Source organism: Dicentrarchus labrax, unplaced genomic scaffold (assembly GCF_905237075.1).
Source record: "Dicentrarchus labrax unplaced genomic scaffold, dlabrax2021, whole genome shotgun sequence".
Taxonomy (NCBI): domain Eukaryota; kingdom Metazoa; phylum Chordata; class Actinopteri; family Moronidae; genus Dicentrarchus; species Dicentrarchus labrax.
The window spans coordinates 747,737-760,480 of record NW_026136701.1 but is presented as its reverse complement, the minus strand read 5'-3'; the positions used below and the strand labels follow the sequence as shown (position 1 = coordinate 760,480).

The 12,744-nt window shown below is 39.1% G+C and overlaps 1 protein-coding gene across 1 annotated transcript in view; it reads left to right on the top strand.

The window, feature by feature from the left end:
• si:ch211-207d6.2 (sickle tail protein homolog) overlaps positions 1–12,744 on the top strand; it is a 286,466-nt gene that overhangs the window by 112,131 nt on the left and 161,591 nt on the right. The window lies entirely within an intron of this gene.

Genomic DNA, 12,744 nt, shown 5'->3' with positions numbered 1-12,744 from the left:
CTGTTTAGGCAGGGGGACTACTCCATTAACTTTCAAAGTTATGCAGATGATACCCAGTTATATCTATCAATCAAGCCTGATGAACTTAATCAGTTAACTAAATTACAAACATGTCTTAAGGACATAAAAATCTGGATGTCCTGCAACCTCAGAGACTCACTGTCTAAAGATATAGCTACTCTGGACGGAATTTCCTTGGCCTCCAGCACCACTGTCAGGAATCGTGGAGTTATCTTCGATCAGGACATGTCCTTTCATTCCAACATAAAGCAAACCTCCAGGACTGCCTTCTTTCATTCACGTAACATTGCATAATTAGACACGTCCTGCCACAGATGGATGCAGAAAAACTAGTCCATTCATTTATTTGGATTACTGCAATCCGTATTATCAGGCTGCCCCAATAAGTCTATTAAGATGTTCCAATTAATTCAGAATGGTTTTTGGTTTGAGAGGCAGACACCATCTCCACGTAGGTAAAGATGTTCCTCTTTGATAAAGATTATAGTTAGGGCTGGCACAGGTAGTCCTGAACCATCCCTTAGTTATGCTGCTATAGGCCTAGACTGCCAGGGGATTTCCCATGATGCACTGAGCTCCTCTCTTCCTCTCCCTCTCTTTCTGCACTCATTCATGTCCCATTAATGCATGTTACTAACTTCACTTCTTCCCCGGAGTTCTTGTACTTTCTCGTCTGGCAGGTTCTCATGGATCTTGGTGGAGCCTCCTGCCATGGTCCTGCTTGACTGCCACTGCTAATATTACTGATATTATTATTATTATTATTATTATTATTATTACAGTTACTATTATTACTATTATCTTTGCTCATCGTCCCTCATCATTGTGGCTGTTGTCGTCGTCATCATTTTCTTCATGTTCATCATCACCATCAGTCCCTTCTAGTGTAGTTGTTGCTACTGTTGTTGCTGTGCACCTTTTTTTAAATTGGCGATGTAAAAACTGTCATGGCTATTTTCAAAGGGTCCCTTGACCTTTGACACCTCAACACATCTGAATGAAAATAGCGTACCAGTCTACTTCTGCATAGAGGGGTCCTAAACAGTATTGGAATTGCATAAATTGGGTATGACTGGAAAACTAAGACTCTTGTGGAGTCAATGAGCCCAATTGTATTTATGTGTGATGATTGTCCATGATTGTCTATATAAAATGACCTATATTGACCTCTACGATAATTACAGCCTGATGAACTTGTACAACCTCAAACTACAGACTGAGGGCATCCAGAAGATGGATGGATATTGACGACATTGATTTCTCAATATATTTCAGTTGTACTGTAGGCTAGGTTGAGATTAAAAGGAAGTTGACATTAAAAAGTTAATTGGCTTATTACATCATTCAAAGCTGGATGCCCTGCCCACTTTGAGGCTCATTCTGGCACCACTGAGCCAACAACTGACAAAAATGCATAGCCTCTGCCATGGAAACAACTACACATGTACAGACAGCGGCTGGTAGTGCCCTCAAACTCCCCAAATTTTTGTTTTAATATATTTTTAAGGGCTAAGCCAAAATTGTTCAAATTGCCTGGACGAGGAGATTTTGTCTATTGCACGGCTGCACATTCAGATGCTGCAGTCAGTTGGCTAGTTCCTTCAAACTTCTCATATTACCTGTGGTTACCTATGTTTTGAAATGTAATGCCAACCACATTACGTTTTCTATTAATAAGGAAATCTTGTTAATTAACTAATAATGAACTCTGGACTGTGGTGTGACAACCCAGCACTTTGTATGTCCACCACACACCCCGACCACCTCCTTGTGACTCCACAGTGTTACATAAGCGTTTCAAAAAATGTCTCTGAACACATTATGTTTTCACCATAACGCAAACATGAAAACAATTTAGTAATATAAAGACGTAATTTCTACGAGACAGGGTTGCCCCAGGAGGAGAGGAAGAGAGCTAGATAGGAGCCATGCTAGTCAAAAGATGCACTGCGGAATGATTTCCTATATACAGTGGGTACGGAAAGTATTCAGACCTTTACATTTTTCACTCTTTGTTTCATTGCAGCCATTTGCTAAAATTAAAAAAGTTCATTTTATTTCTTATTAAAGTACACTCAGCACCCCATCTTAACAGAAAAAAAACCAGAAATGTAGAAATTTTTGCAAATTTATTAAAAAAGAAAACCTGAAATATCACATGGTCATAAGTATTCAGACCCTTTGCTCAGTATTGAGTAGAAGCACCCTTTTGAGCTACTACAGCCATGAGTCTTCTTGGGAAGGATGCAACAAGTTTTTCACACCTGGATTTGGGGATCCTCTTCCATTCTTCCTTGCAGATCCTCTCCCCACCTTGTCAGGTTGGATGGTGAACGTTGGTGGACAGCCATTTTCAGATCTCTCCAGAGATGCTCAATTGGGTTTAGGTCAGGGCTCTGGCTGGGCCAGTCAAGAATGGTCACAGAGTTGTTCCGAAGCCACTCCTTTGTTATTTTAGCTGTGTGCTTAGGGTTATTGTCTTGTTGGAAGGTGAACCTTCGGCCCAGTCTGAGGTCCTGAGCACTCTGGAAGAGGTTTTCTTCCAGGATATCTCTGTACTTGGCCGCATTCATCTTTCCTTCAATTGCAACCAGTCGTCCTGTCCCTGCAGCTGAAAAACATCCCCATAGCATGATGCTGCCACCACCATGTTTCACTGTTGGGATTGTATTGGGCAGGTGATGAGCAGTGCCTGGTTTTCTCCACACATACCGCTTCGAATTAACGCCAAAAAGTTCAATCTTGGTCTCATCAGACCAGAGAATCTTATTTCTCATAGTCTGGGAGTCCTTCATGTGTTTTTTGGCAAACTCTATGCGGGCTTTCATGTGTCTTGCACTGAGGAGAGGCTTCCGTCGGGCCACTCTGCCATAAAGCCCCAACTGGTGGAGGGCTGCAGTGATAGTTGACTTTGTGGAACTTTCTCCCATCTCCCTACTGCATCTCTGGAGCTCAGCCACAGTGATCTTTGGGTTCTTCTTTACCTCTCTCACCAAGGCTCTTCTCCCACGATTGCTCAGTTTGGCTGGACGGCCAGGTCTAGAAAGAGTTCTGGTCGTCCCAAACTTCTTCCATTTAAGGATTATGGAGGCCACTGTGCTCTTAGGAACCTTGAGTGCTGCAGAAATTCTTTTGTAACCTTGGCCAGATCTGTGCCTTGCCACAATTCTGTCTCTGAGCTCCTTGGGTAGTTCCTTCGACCTCATGATTCTCATTTGCTCTGACATGCACTGTGAGCTGTAAGGTCTTATATAGACAGGTGTGTGCCTTTCCTAATCAAGTCCAATCAGTTTAATTAAACACAGCTAGACTCCAATGAAGGAGCAGAACCATCTCAAGGAGGATCAGAGGAAATGGACAGCATGTGAGTTATATATGAGTGTCACAGCAAAGGGTCTGAATACTTATGACCATGTGATATTTCAGTTTTTCTTTTTTAATAAATTTGCAAAAGTTTCTACATATCTGTTTTTTTCTGTCAAGATGGGGTGCTGAGTGTACATTAATGAGAAATAAAATGAACTTTTTTGATTTTAGCAAATGGCTGCAATGAAACAAAGAGTGAAAATTTTAAAGGGGTCTGAATACTTTCCGTACCCACTGTATATATGTATATATATATATAGCTGTGGCTCAGAGGCAGAGCGGGTCTTTCCTAAATCGGAAGGTTGTGGGTTCGATCTCCAGCTCCTGGTGCCACATGTTGAAGTATCCTTGAGCAAGATACCGAACCCCAAATTGCTCCTGATGCCGTGCATCGGTGTGTGAGTGTGTATGAATGTTAGTTTCTGTTCGATGGACTTTGCCATCACTGTGTGAATGTGTGTGAAAGGGCGAATGTGGCACGTAGTGTAAAAGCGCTTTGAGTGGTCAGAAGACTTGAAAGGCGCTATACAAGTACAGGTCCATTTACCATTTACCATAAATAACTGTATTGGTTTATTTATGTTTATTTATTTTATTTTATTTTATAAATGTAATGTGTGTAGCATGAAGGGACTGCAAACTCTGATTCCATTATACAACCTTCTGTTGTATAATGATGAATACATTTCCTTGATTCCTCTTGGCAGAAAAGCTCCTGGGAAAATAGACAGCAATGTGTACCCCAGGGATCAGTGACTGGTTCACAACTATTTATACTTTATATTAGGGACATTTGCAATGTTACTAAATTGTTAAAATTTGTCATTTTTGCAGACGATACAATTTAATTAGGCTCAGGGAAAATTCAAAGAAACTTTTGTATGCTATTGAAAGGGAACTGGAAATTCTCAAAACCTGGTTTGATGTTAATAAACATTAAGTTACGTCAGTCAATATTGCCATATATTATTCTATCATGAATCAATCTTAGCTAGCAAAGCAACATCCCCTCAAAATGTTTGTGCACGTCCCTGGCTGATATGACAGAAGCAGCATGGATACACGGCCATCACCATTATTTTTGTAACCTGATCATTCTCACTTTAACATAAACATTACCCCCACCAGCCCATTTCTGTCACAACCACCATCAGACAGTTTCTGCTTTTCCACTGAAGGATGTGTAATTCTGATTTTCTAAGATGTAATTTCTTCGACAATTTGTTCCTGCAGTAGTTAGTTACGTCATTCATTAGTAGGTGTCAAGTCAACTGTAAAGCACACAAACACAGTTAAGTCTCTGTGTGCGACTGTAGACAGTGAATTGTGGGATGCATCAGTGCTAAAAGACCTTGACAAACTGAGCTGCAGCCAATCGAGAGAAGTAATTGGAGGAGCTGTCTGACAGCTACATTAATGCCGAGGCTAATCACCTGATGACCATACACCTATTAGATTTAGACATCTCTCTTTCAGCACAAATCTGACATGATGTAGCACACTGATTAAGGAGCGTTTACCCATGTAGTGTTTTTTACGTTCACAGGTATAGGAGTATCTTCATAAGCGCATTCCAATCTGACCACTTTATCTCTGTTCACCTGAATGAGCTGCTGCTAGTTTTAAATGAAAAATAATCTGTGTATATCAAAACAACTATGGGTGTAAGAAAATACTGATACACTTGAGTATAGAGAAATAGAATATTATATTCATAGGTATGTTTTCATTAGTGTATATTGTGTTTTTGTTACCTTTTTTGTAATCTACAGAGGGGGTCCTCTTCTACAGCCCACAATGTTTAACATCCATGTTTTTACAGTAGCCAAGAATGGACAACCCAAACACTGGTACTACATAGGGCCTTTTGCATTTTTTGCAAGTTTCCCATCTACCATAGTTTCTCCTACATGCCTGGAAGATAGCTAAAATATATATATTTCTTAGTTTGGGTGAACTCACTCTTTTACTCTGTACAGTATATCTGACATAGTGGGGACTCATGGATGATCTACCAGAGACACATTTTAATATTTATGTTTTCACTTATAACAAGGTAACTAGTGTAACAATCCATAGTTTTCATTTTGAGTGACAAAGCCTAAAGCTGCGACAAGATGGCTGCTGGTGTGGGAGAAGAAGCAGGGTGGGGAGATTGAATGAGAAAGACTGTGGAATCTGCTCCCCACTTGGCACACACTGGAGGACTGGTCTTACTGGGATGATCTAAATTACTGGTTGAAATGTTTGATGAACACTTAATAAGGATACATTGGCAGTAATGTAATGTGGAGCCCACTGACCTGTTGGTATCAGCAGTAAAAGCACAAACACTTTGACTTTAATGCTTTTAGTTGTAGTTTTTTAAACTATCCAAATATTCTGTTTCCGAATTTTAACAAAGGATGTCTCTGTCCAGTACAGCCCTTCCCATATCAAAGGACAAAGTTGTCCTTTTCCCAAGCCCAGAGACACAGACTGGCCCAGTCTCCATCAGTTGTAGAGGCCAAGAGACACCTTCAGGGCAGCAGTGAAACCACCGGAGGCCCAAAGGCAGCATCTACACAGAAGACATTTGGACAATGTGACTGCTGTGTGCAGCAGTAGATAGGTGTACCATCCCTTCCCTGTCGATGATTTACACTGAGTATTAAATATTTCAACACATTTTTCTTCTGCACTAAAGCCCAGAAAGGAAGAGGAGAGACCTGCAGAACAACAAAGGTAGCTGCTCTGTGCCCCAGAGAACCTCTGAGGGTCCAACTCTAATGGCTGTCCCACAAGACAGGCAGACAGTCAGAGGACAGACTGGGGGGGAAAGTGGGTTGCACACAAGCGCAAGTAGGTTCTCTAATGGCAACACTCACGCCTGGATCAGTTTAATTCCACAGAACATATGACAAGATTGGACATGATTTGGAGGGGGTTAATTTACTGTTAAAAAAAAAGAGATTCAAACAACATTTATTGTACACAGATGGTCAGAGCACTGTCCAAATGCAGAGGAAGACAGACAGACGACAGAAGTAGAAGAAGACAAGGATGCACAGGTAGCTCTTGCAGATGAAGGTAGGTTCTCTTATGACAACAAGTCAATCTGCTGTTTTCACACTCAGGTTTGGTTTGGATTATCAAGTAGCTGATTGTCCTCAAGAACTTCACCTTTTAATGTTTCTGGTTTACTAATGTGTGGAATTGATGATGCTCCCACAGGTCACTGTCCAACAAGAAAAGGAAAGACACAGACAAGAGACCCTGTTTAAGAAGAACACCAGAGCCAAGAATCAGGAGCTCTATTATTATTGCTGAATATAAAAATTGATTAAATTGAATGTGTTGTTATTTCATCACTAATGTGTCCCCCTTACCTTGTGTCTAGTTTTAGAGTTTAAAGTGTCTAATGCTTCTTTGTGTACACTCATTAATTTAAACCCAGCCACATAGAAGTAAGAAGAACTCTCATTGGTCAGAACAAGAGGGTCCTATCAGCCCTCCAAATATCTTCCATCACACTGGTTTCAACCTTTTTCCTTAAGGGACCCCTTTTCTATCATTGAGTAAACTGACTAAGTGACATGTTTTATTGATGTTTCATACTATATTCAATGCATAACAATAACGGTAGAGGACAACTGATAAACTGTACAGTGAACCCAAACAGTGAACACAATAACTGCAGGAAGTTTGTGTAAAACAAGTCATTTGGATGAATTTTGAGCAGATAATTTCCTGTGAATATAAACTCCTGTGAGTTTCCCTGATATTTTTAGGAACTTTTTATACAATTATCAGTCTGTATTACAAATTTTTTTAACAATCATGCAATAGGCTTCTTTTGTTGACAAATTCAGTGTTTCCATTTCATTGTTCTATTAGGTCTGTGGTTGTCTTCTAATGCAGGACGAGGCTGTTTATCAGAGAGTGAAGGCTCTGTGAATATCGCTTGTGTTCAGGTATTCAAAGTCTGAATTTAAAAAATAACAATTTAATTTAGTTTTAGTCGCAGAAATGAATGAAATGCTGAAATGATTTTATAAAACCATCATAGCAGGGAGAGCTTCATGCAAATATAGAGAAACATTCAACAGGCCTTGAGCACAAAAGCAATGAGAGAACTCTAACATGTTGAAACAGACCTACTCTACACACTGCCGGTGTATTCTCTGTAGATGAGATGTTGTCATCAGACATTATGGAGCAACAGTACATTTTAATACCAGGGTGTTAATTGAAAAAGAGAGAATGACCTCCAAGAGCCATAGTGGAGAGAAAGAAGCCAGAGATTGTCTAATAGAAAACTTCCCCAGGGTTTTACAGACAGTGGTACTTACTGCCACCCAGATTCAATCAGCACCATCAGATTAAAGAGACGAGGCAACACAGTTTTAATTAGGGCATTTAAAGTATGATATTTAGCTGGAATAATAATAGCTGTAGCCTGGTGGTTGGTGCAAAATGACAGAATGTGGTGGAAGATAATGGAAAGTAAAAGGAGATGGTCGTTATGCATCAGGTCAAGGTCATATTACTGGTAAAACTCTACAGTGACTTCCTTTTCAGTCTTTCACTTTGTGGTAAAGTAAGGTACAGTAAAACCTCGTCCTTCGTCGTCATTTAAAAATTGTCTCTTCAGACAATGAGTTCAAATTATGACTAATTAAACAAATGTCTTAGTAATGCAATTCCTAATGAAACACATCATAACTTGGATTTAAAAATGGCTTTAATTTGATTTGCACAAAACCGATCCTGTCTACCTTTTTTATAACACTTATCACTTAAAATTAATAGGATAAAATAAACCACAAAGTGTCCAAAATTTGTTTTGGACAAATAAAGTGTTGGTGTTTTTTTTAAAAAAAAATCATATGTGAGAAATGTCACAGTAACACTTTATTTAGATGGTCCCCATAGAGATGGTTTTGTAACGGTTGTTGAATCTAACAAGCTGTTGAAATGTTACAAATACTCGGCCATCTGAATAAAGTGAGGCAGGTGTGGTTTTAAACATTTCACTTTTGATAAATTCCCATCCCCTTAACCCTCTGTAGCAACGACTTTTCAAGCTTCTTTTTTAATAAAATTATTACTATTAGAGACAAAATTAATAACCAAATGCCCTCAACAGGTATCGCTGTCTCTCCAAGTTCAGGAACTTTAACTAATGTAAAATCAGATATATAAACTGTTTGTCTGCTATCGATCTTCATCAACTAACTTCAATAATTTCTACATCGAAGCCATCAACCTGTCTGTTAGACCCCATCCTAACTAGATAGATAGATAGATAGATAGATAGATAGATAGATAGATAGATAGATAGATAGATAGATAGATAGATAGATAGATAGATAGATAGATAGATAGATTGAGGGAAATTCAAGCATCCAGTAGCAGCATACAAACATACATTAGACATACATTAAACATACATTAAAATTAAAATTAACCTATAACACAGTAGCAAAAGTAGAAATAAAATAGCTTTTATAAAAATATGAAATAGAACTGCAAATAGGGATAAAACTAGGCTGCTTAAAGAAGTCTTACCTTTAATTGGCACTTCTTTACTGGATATGATTAATCTCTCTTTATTATCAGGATATGTACCACAGTCCTTTAAAGTAGCTGTAATTAAACCCCTTCTTAAAAAGCCCACTCTTGACCCAGGGGTTTTAGCCAACTATAGACCGATTTCTAACCTCCCCTTCCTCTCTAAGATTCTGGAGAAAGTAGTCGCTAAACAGTTGTGTGACTTTCTACATAACAATAGTTTATTTGAGGATTTTCAGTCAGGATTTAGAGTCCTTTAACTCCAACATAAAGCAAACCTCCAGGACTGCCTTTTTTCATTACGTAACATTACAAAAATTAGACTTCTTCTAGGCTGGATTACTGCAATTCCTTATTATCAGTTTGCCCCAATAAGTCCATTAAAACGCTCCAATTAATTCAGAACGCTGCAGCACGAGAACTGACAGGAACTAGAAAAAGAGATCACATCTCTCCTGTACTAGCTTCTCTGCACTGGCTCCCTATAAAATGTAGAATAGAATTTAAAATCCTCCTCCTCACCTATAAAGCTCTTCATGGTCAGGCCCCTTCATATCTTAAAGAGCTCATAGTACCCTATTACCCCACTAGAACACTACGTTCTCTGAATGCTGGGCTACTTGTGGTTCCTATAGTCTCTAAAAGTAGAACAGGAGCCAGAGCCTTCAGTTACCAAGCTCCTCTCCTGTGGAACCAGCTTCCAGTTGTGGTTCGGGAGGCAGACACCCTCTCCACATTCAAGAGTAGGCTTAAGACATTCCTCTTTGATAAAGCTTATAGTTAGGGCTGGATCAGGTGAGTCCTGAACCATCCCTTAGTTATGCTGCTATAGGCCTAGACTATCGGGGGATTTCCCATGGTGCACTGAGCTCCTCCCTTCCTCTCTCTTTCTGCGCTCATTCATGTCCCATTAATGCATGTTACTAACTTCACTTCTTCCCCAGAGTTCTTGTGCTTTCTCGTCTCGCAGGTTCTCATGGATCCTGGTGGAGCCTCCTGCCATGGTCCTGCTTGACTGCCATTGCTAATATCACTGATATTATTGTTATTGTTATTATTACTATGATTATTACTACAGTTACTATTATTACTATAATCACTGCTCATTTTCCCTCATCGTTGTTGTTCTCGTCGTCATCATCTTCTTCATGTTCATCATCATTATCACCATCAATCACTACTATTTGTGTAGTTGTTGCTACTGCTGTGCACCTTTGTCTCTGTCTCTGTCCTTCTCTCTTTACCCCAGTCTTTCTCTTGCTGCCATCGCCAAGTGCTTGCTCATGGTGGGAACTGTTGGGTAATTTTATAATGGGTATGGTCAAGACCTGCTCTATTTTGAAAAGTGTCCTGAGATAACTTCTGTTATGATTTGGCGCTATACAAATAAAATTGAATTGAATTGAAATGAATTAAACTTAAAAAACAACCTGGTTTGTCTACGGCTGTAGAACCCTGTTTGTGCTGCATCCCTTTCTTCTAAAGAGGAGAAAGTTAGGCAGGCCTTTCTAAAATTAAAAAAGCAACAGAGGAAAACCCTCCTTTGTCAGCCGTCACCGCTGTGAACTCATGCAGGACGGAGCGACAGTCCGGGATGCCAAGCTCCGCTGGAGCCTGGGAGGCCCGTCAGTCTGGCCTGCAGGCTGCTTTTACACTGGGTTTATCCACGGCACAACGATCAGGAGGATTATAGCAGTAACTGATAGCAACAAGCCTGCTCATGGCCTTTTGAACATGCAGACAGAGGCCAGGAGAGAAAGACAGCACAGCTGAGTGGTGCCAGAAGAGCTGGGAGAGGAGGACAAGGAGAGTGTGCAGGTAGGACTTTACTGTAAGGGGACTGGGGCTGTAGATTTAACAGTTCATGCTGTTGTCTTCCATCTCTTTTATCCTGCAACTCTGATAGGAAAATGCTTTATTTTTTAGTTCACTGCTTCAAAAAGTTTCAGACAATCCTCTTTACTGACGTTCAACTCTGCACAACAGTTAATCACATCTGAAATGCACTAATGCAATCTAAACATTTTGTCAGTTTACATTCACACTGTAGGCACAAGTGGCCCAAAATATTTTTTTGTTCATATGTGACTCAGATCTGTTTTTTCACAACAGTATGAAGAGTACAAATCCCACTAAATCTTATCTTTTCAATTCTGATTTGGGCCATCAGTTTCAGGTCTGATGTTTGTTTTGCAATGTGACCTCAGTGTGAACAGTCATATCAGAAAAAATAATGCAGCCAAACAGATCTGATCTGACCAATAAAAGAAAACAACAAAAAAACAGAACTGAATACTAAGGCTTGCAGTGTGACCATAGCCTTAACACAACAAGCTAAAAACACTAACAACAGGAAGCATTACAGCTTTTTTGTCATTTTTGCAGAGAGCAGTTCACAAAATGTTCACACAATAATAATAATAATAATAATAATAATAATAAAAATGCTAAACACATTACAAAACACAAACAGAATAAAATGAATCAATCAAAAGCCAAAAAAGTAGGTTTTAAACGTGATTTTAAAATGAGATTTTATATGTTTTATATATAAAGGTTTTATATATAATGAATTTGTTTGTTTGTCTGCCGACATAAGCTTTCTAGCTCCATGAGGAAAAGAGGCCACCCCAGTTTGGTGTCAAATGCTGTGAGATTTAACACATTAATTTAGACTAAGTGTTAGACTTAAGTTCAGTGAAAACAGCTGTATTTGGAAATATATGTGAAAAAATGTGGAAATAAAACAATATATTGATTTCAACTGCAACCCATATTTCTATTTAATGAGCACAACACAACCAATGTTTCTGAATTCAAATATCTTCATTTGTGGGCAAATATTGATATATTGATTGATTGTTAAATCAGCATATATTTTTTAATGAATATTTTTGTAGAACCAATACTGACCTAATATACACTAAACACAATACACTGAGTTTGGTGGTTGAGTTTGATTGAAACGTGATCCACAGTTTATACAACACAACATTTTGAAACAGTGCCATGCAAACTGACATATAAAAGTGTCCCCTGAACTTTCTGCACATACAAAGGGAAATTAGCCTAAGGATAAGAAAGTAAAATTAGTAGAATAAATGTTGGTCCGAAGGGGTTAAGCTGATAAAAAAAAAAAAAAACACAACACAGGGTTGACCTCAAATTGTAGGTTTGTTTTTTGAATGCCTCTGCTTGTTTTTTCACCCAAGATAATTTCCACTGAAACTAATCATAGTCATAATCATTTAATAAACATATGAACCCTTTCCCTATCATTGGCAGTAAAGCTGTTCCACCAGCATATAATAGCACAGAAACTTTAAAGGTCCAGTGTGTAACATTTAGGAGGATCTACTGACAGAAATATAATATTCATAGGTATGTTTTCATTAGTGTATTATGACCTGAAAAAGATCTAAATAGGACCTTTTTGGGTTTTTTGCCAATTTCGTGGTTGTAGTTTCTACAGCAGCTACACTGCAGTTTTTTGCAGCTGCACTGCAAAATGCCACTAAATCCTACACTTTGGTCCTTCAACAGCTGAAACAAAAAGTCTAGCTAAGACAGCAGTTAGATGGTCTCTTAAAGATATGAGAGAGTAAAACATATGAATCCTAACCTACTGTACATGCTGGACTGTTTCTCTTTGTGATCCTCTGCCTCGTGATCCTCACCAACTGGAGGTCACAGTTCAACCAGGTTTCTCATTTCCCACTGCTGATCGGTTAGAGTCAAAGTGTGTGTGTGTGTGTGATTATTGTGTGTCCCAGCACTAATTCCCCCCCGTCCCTGCGTAAACAG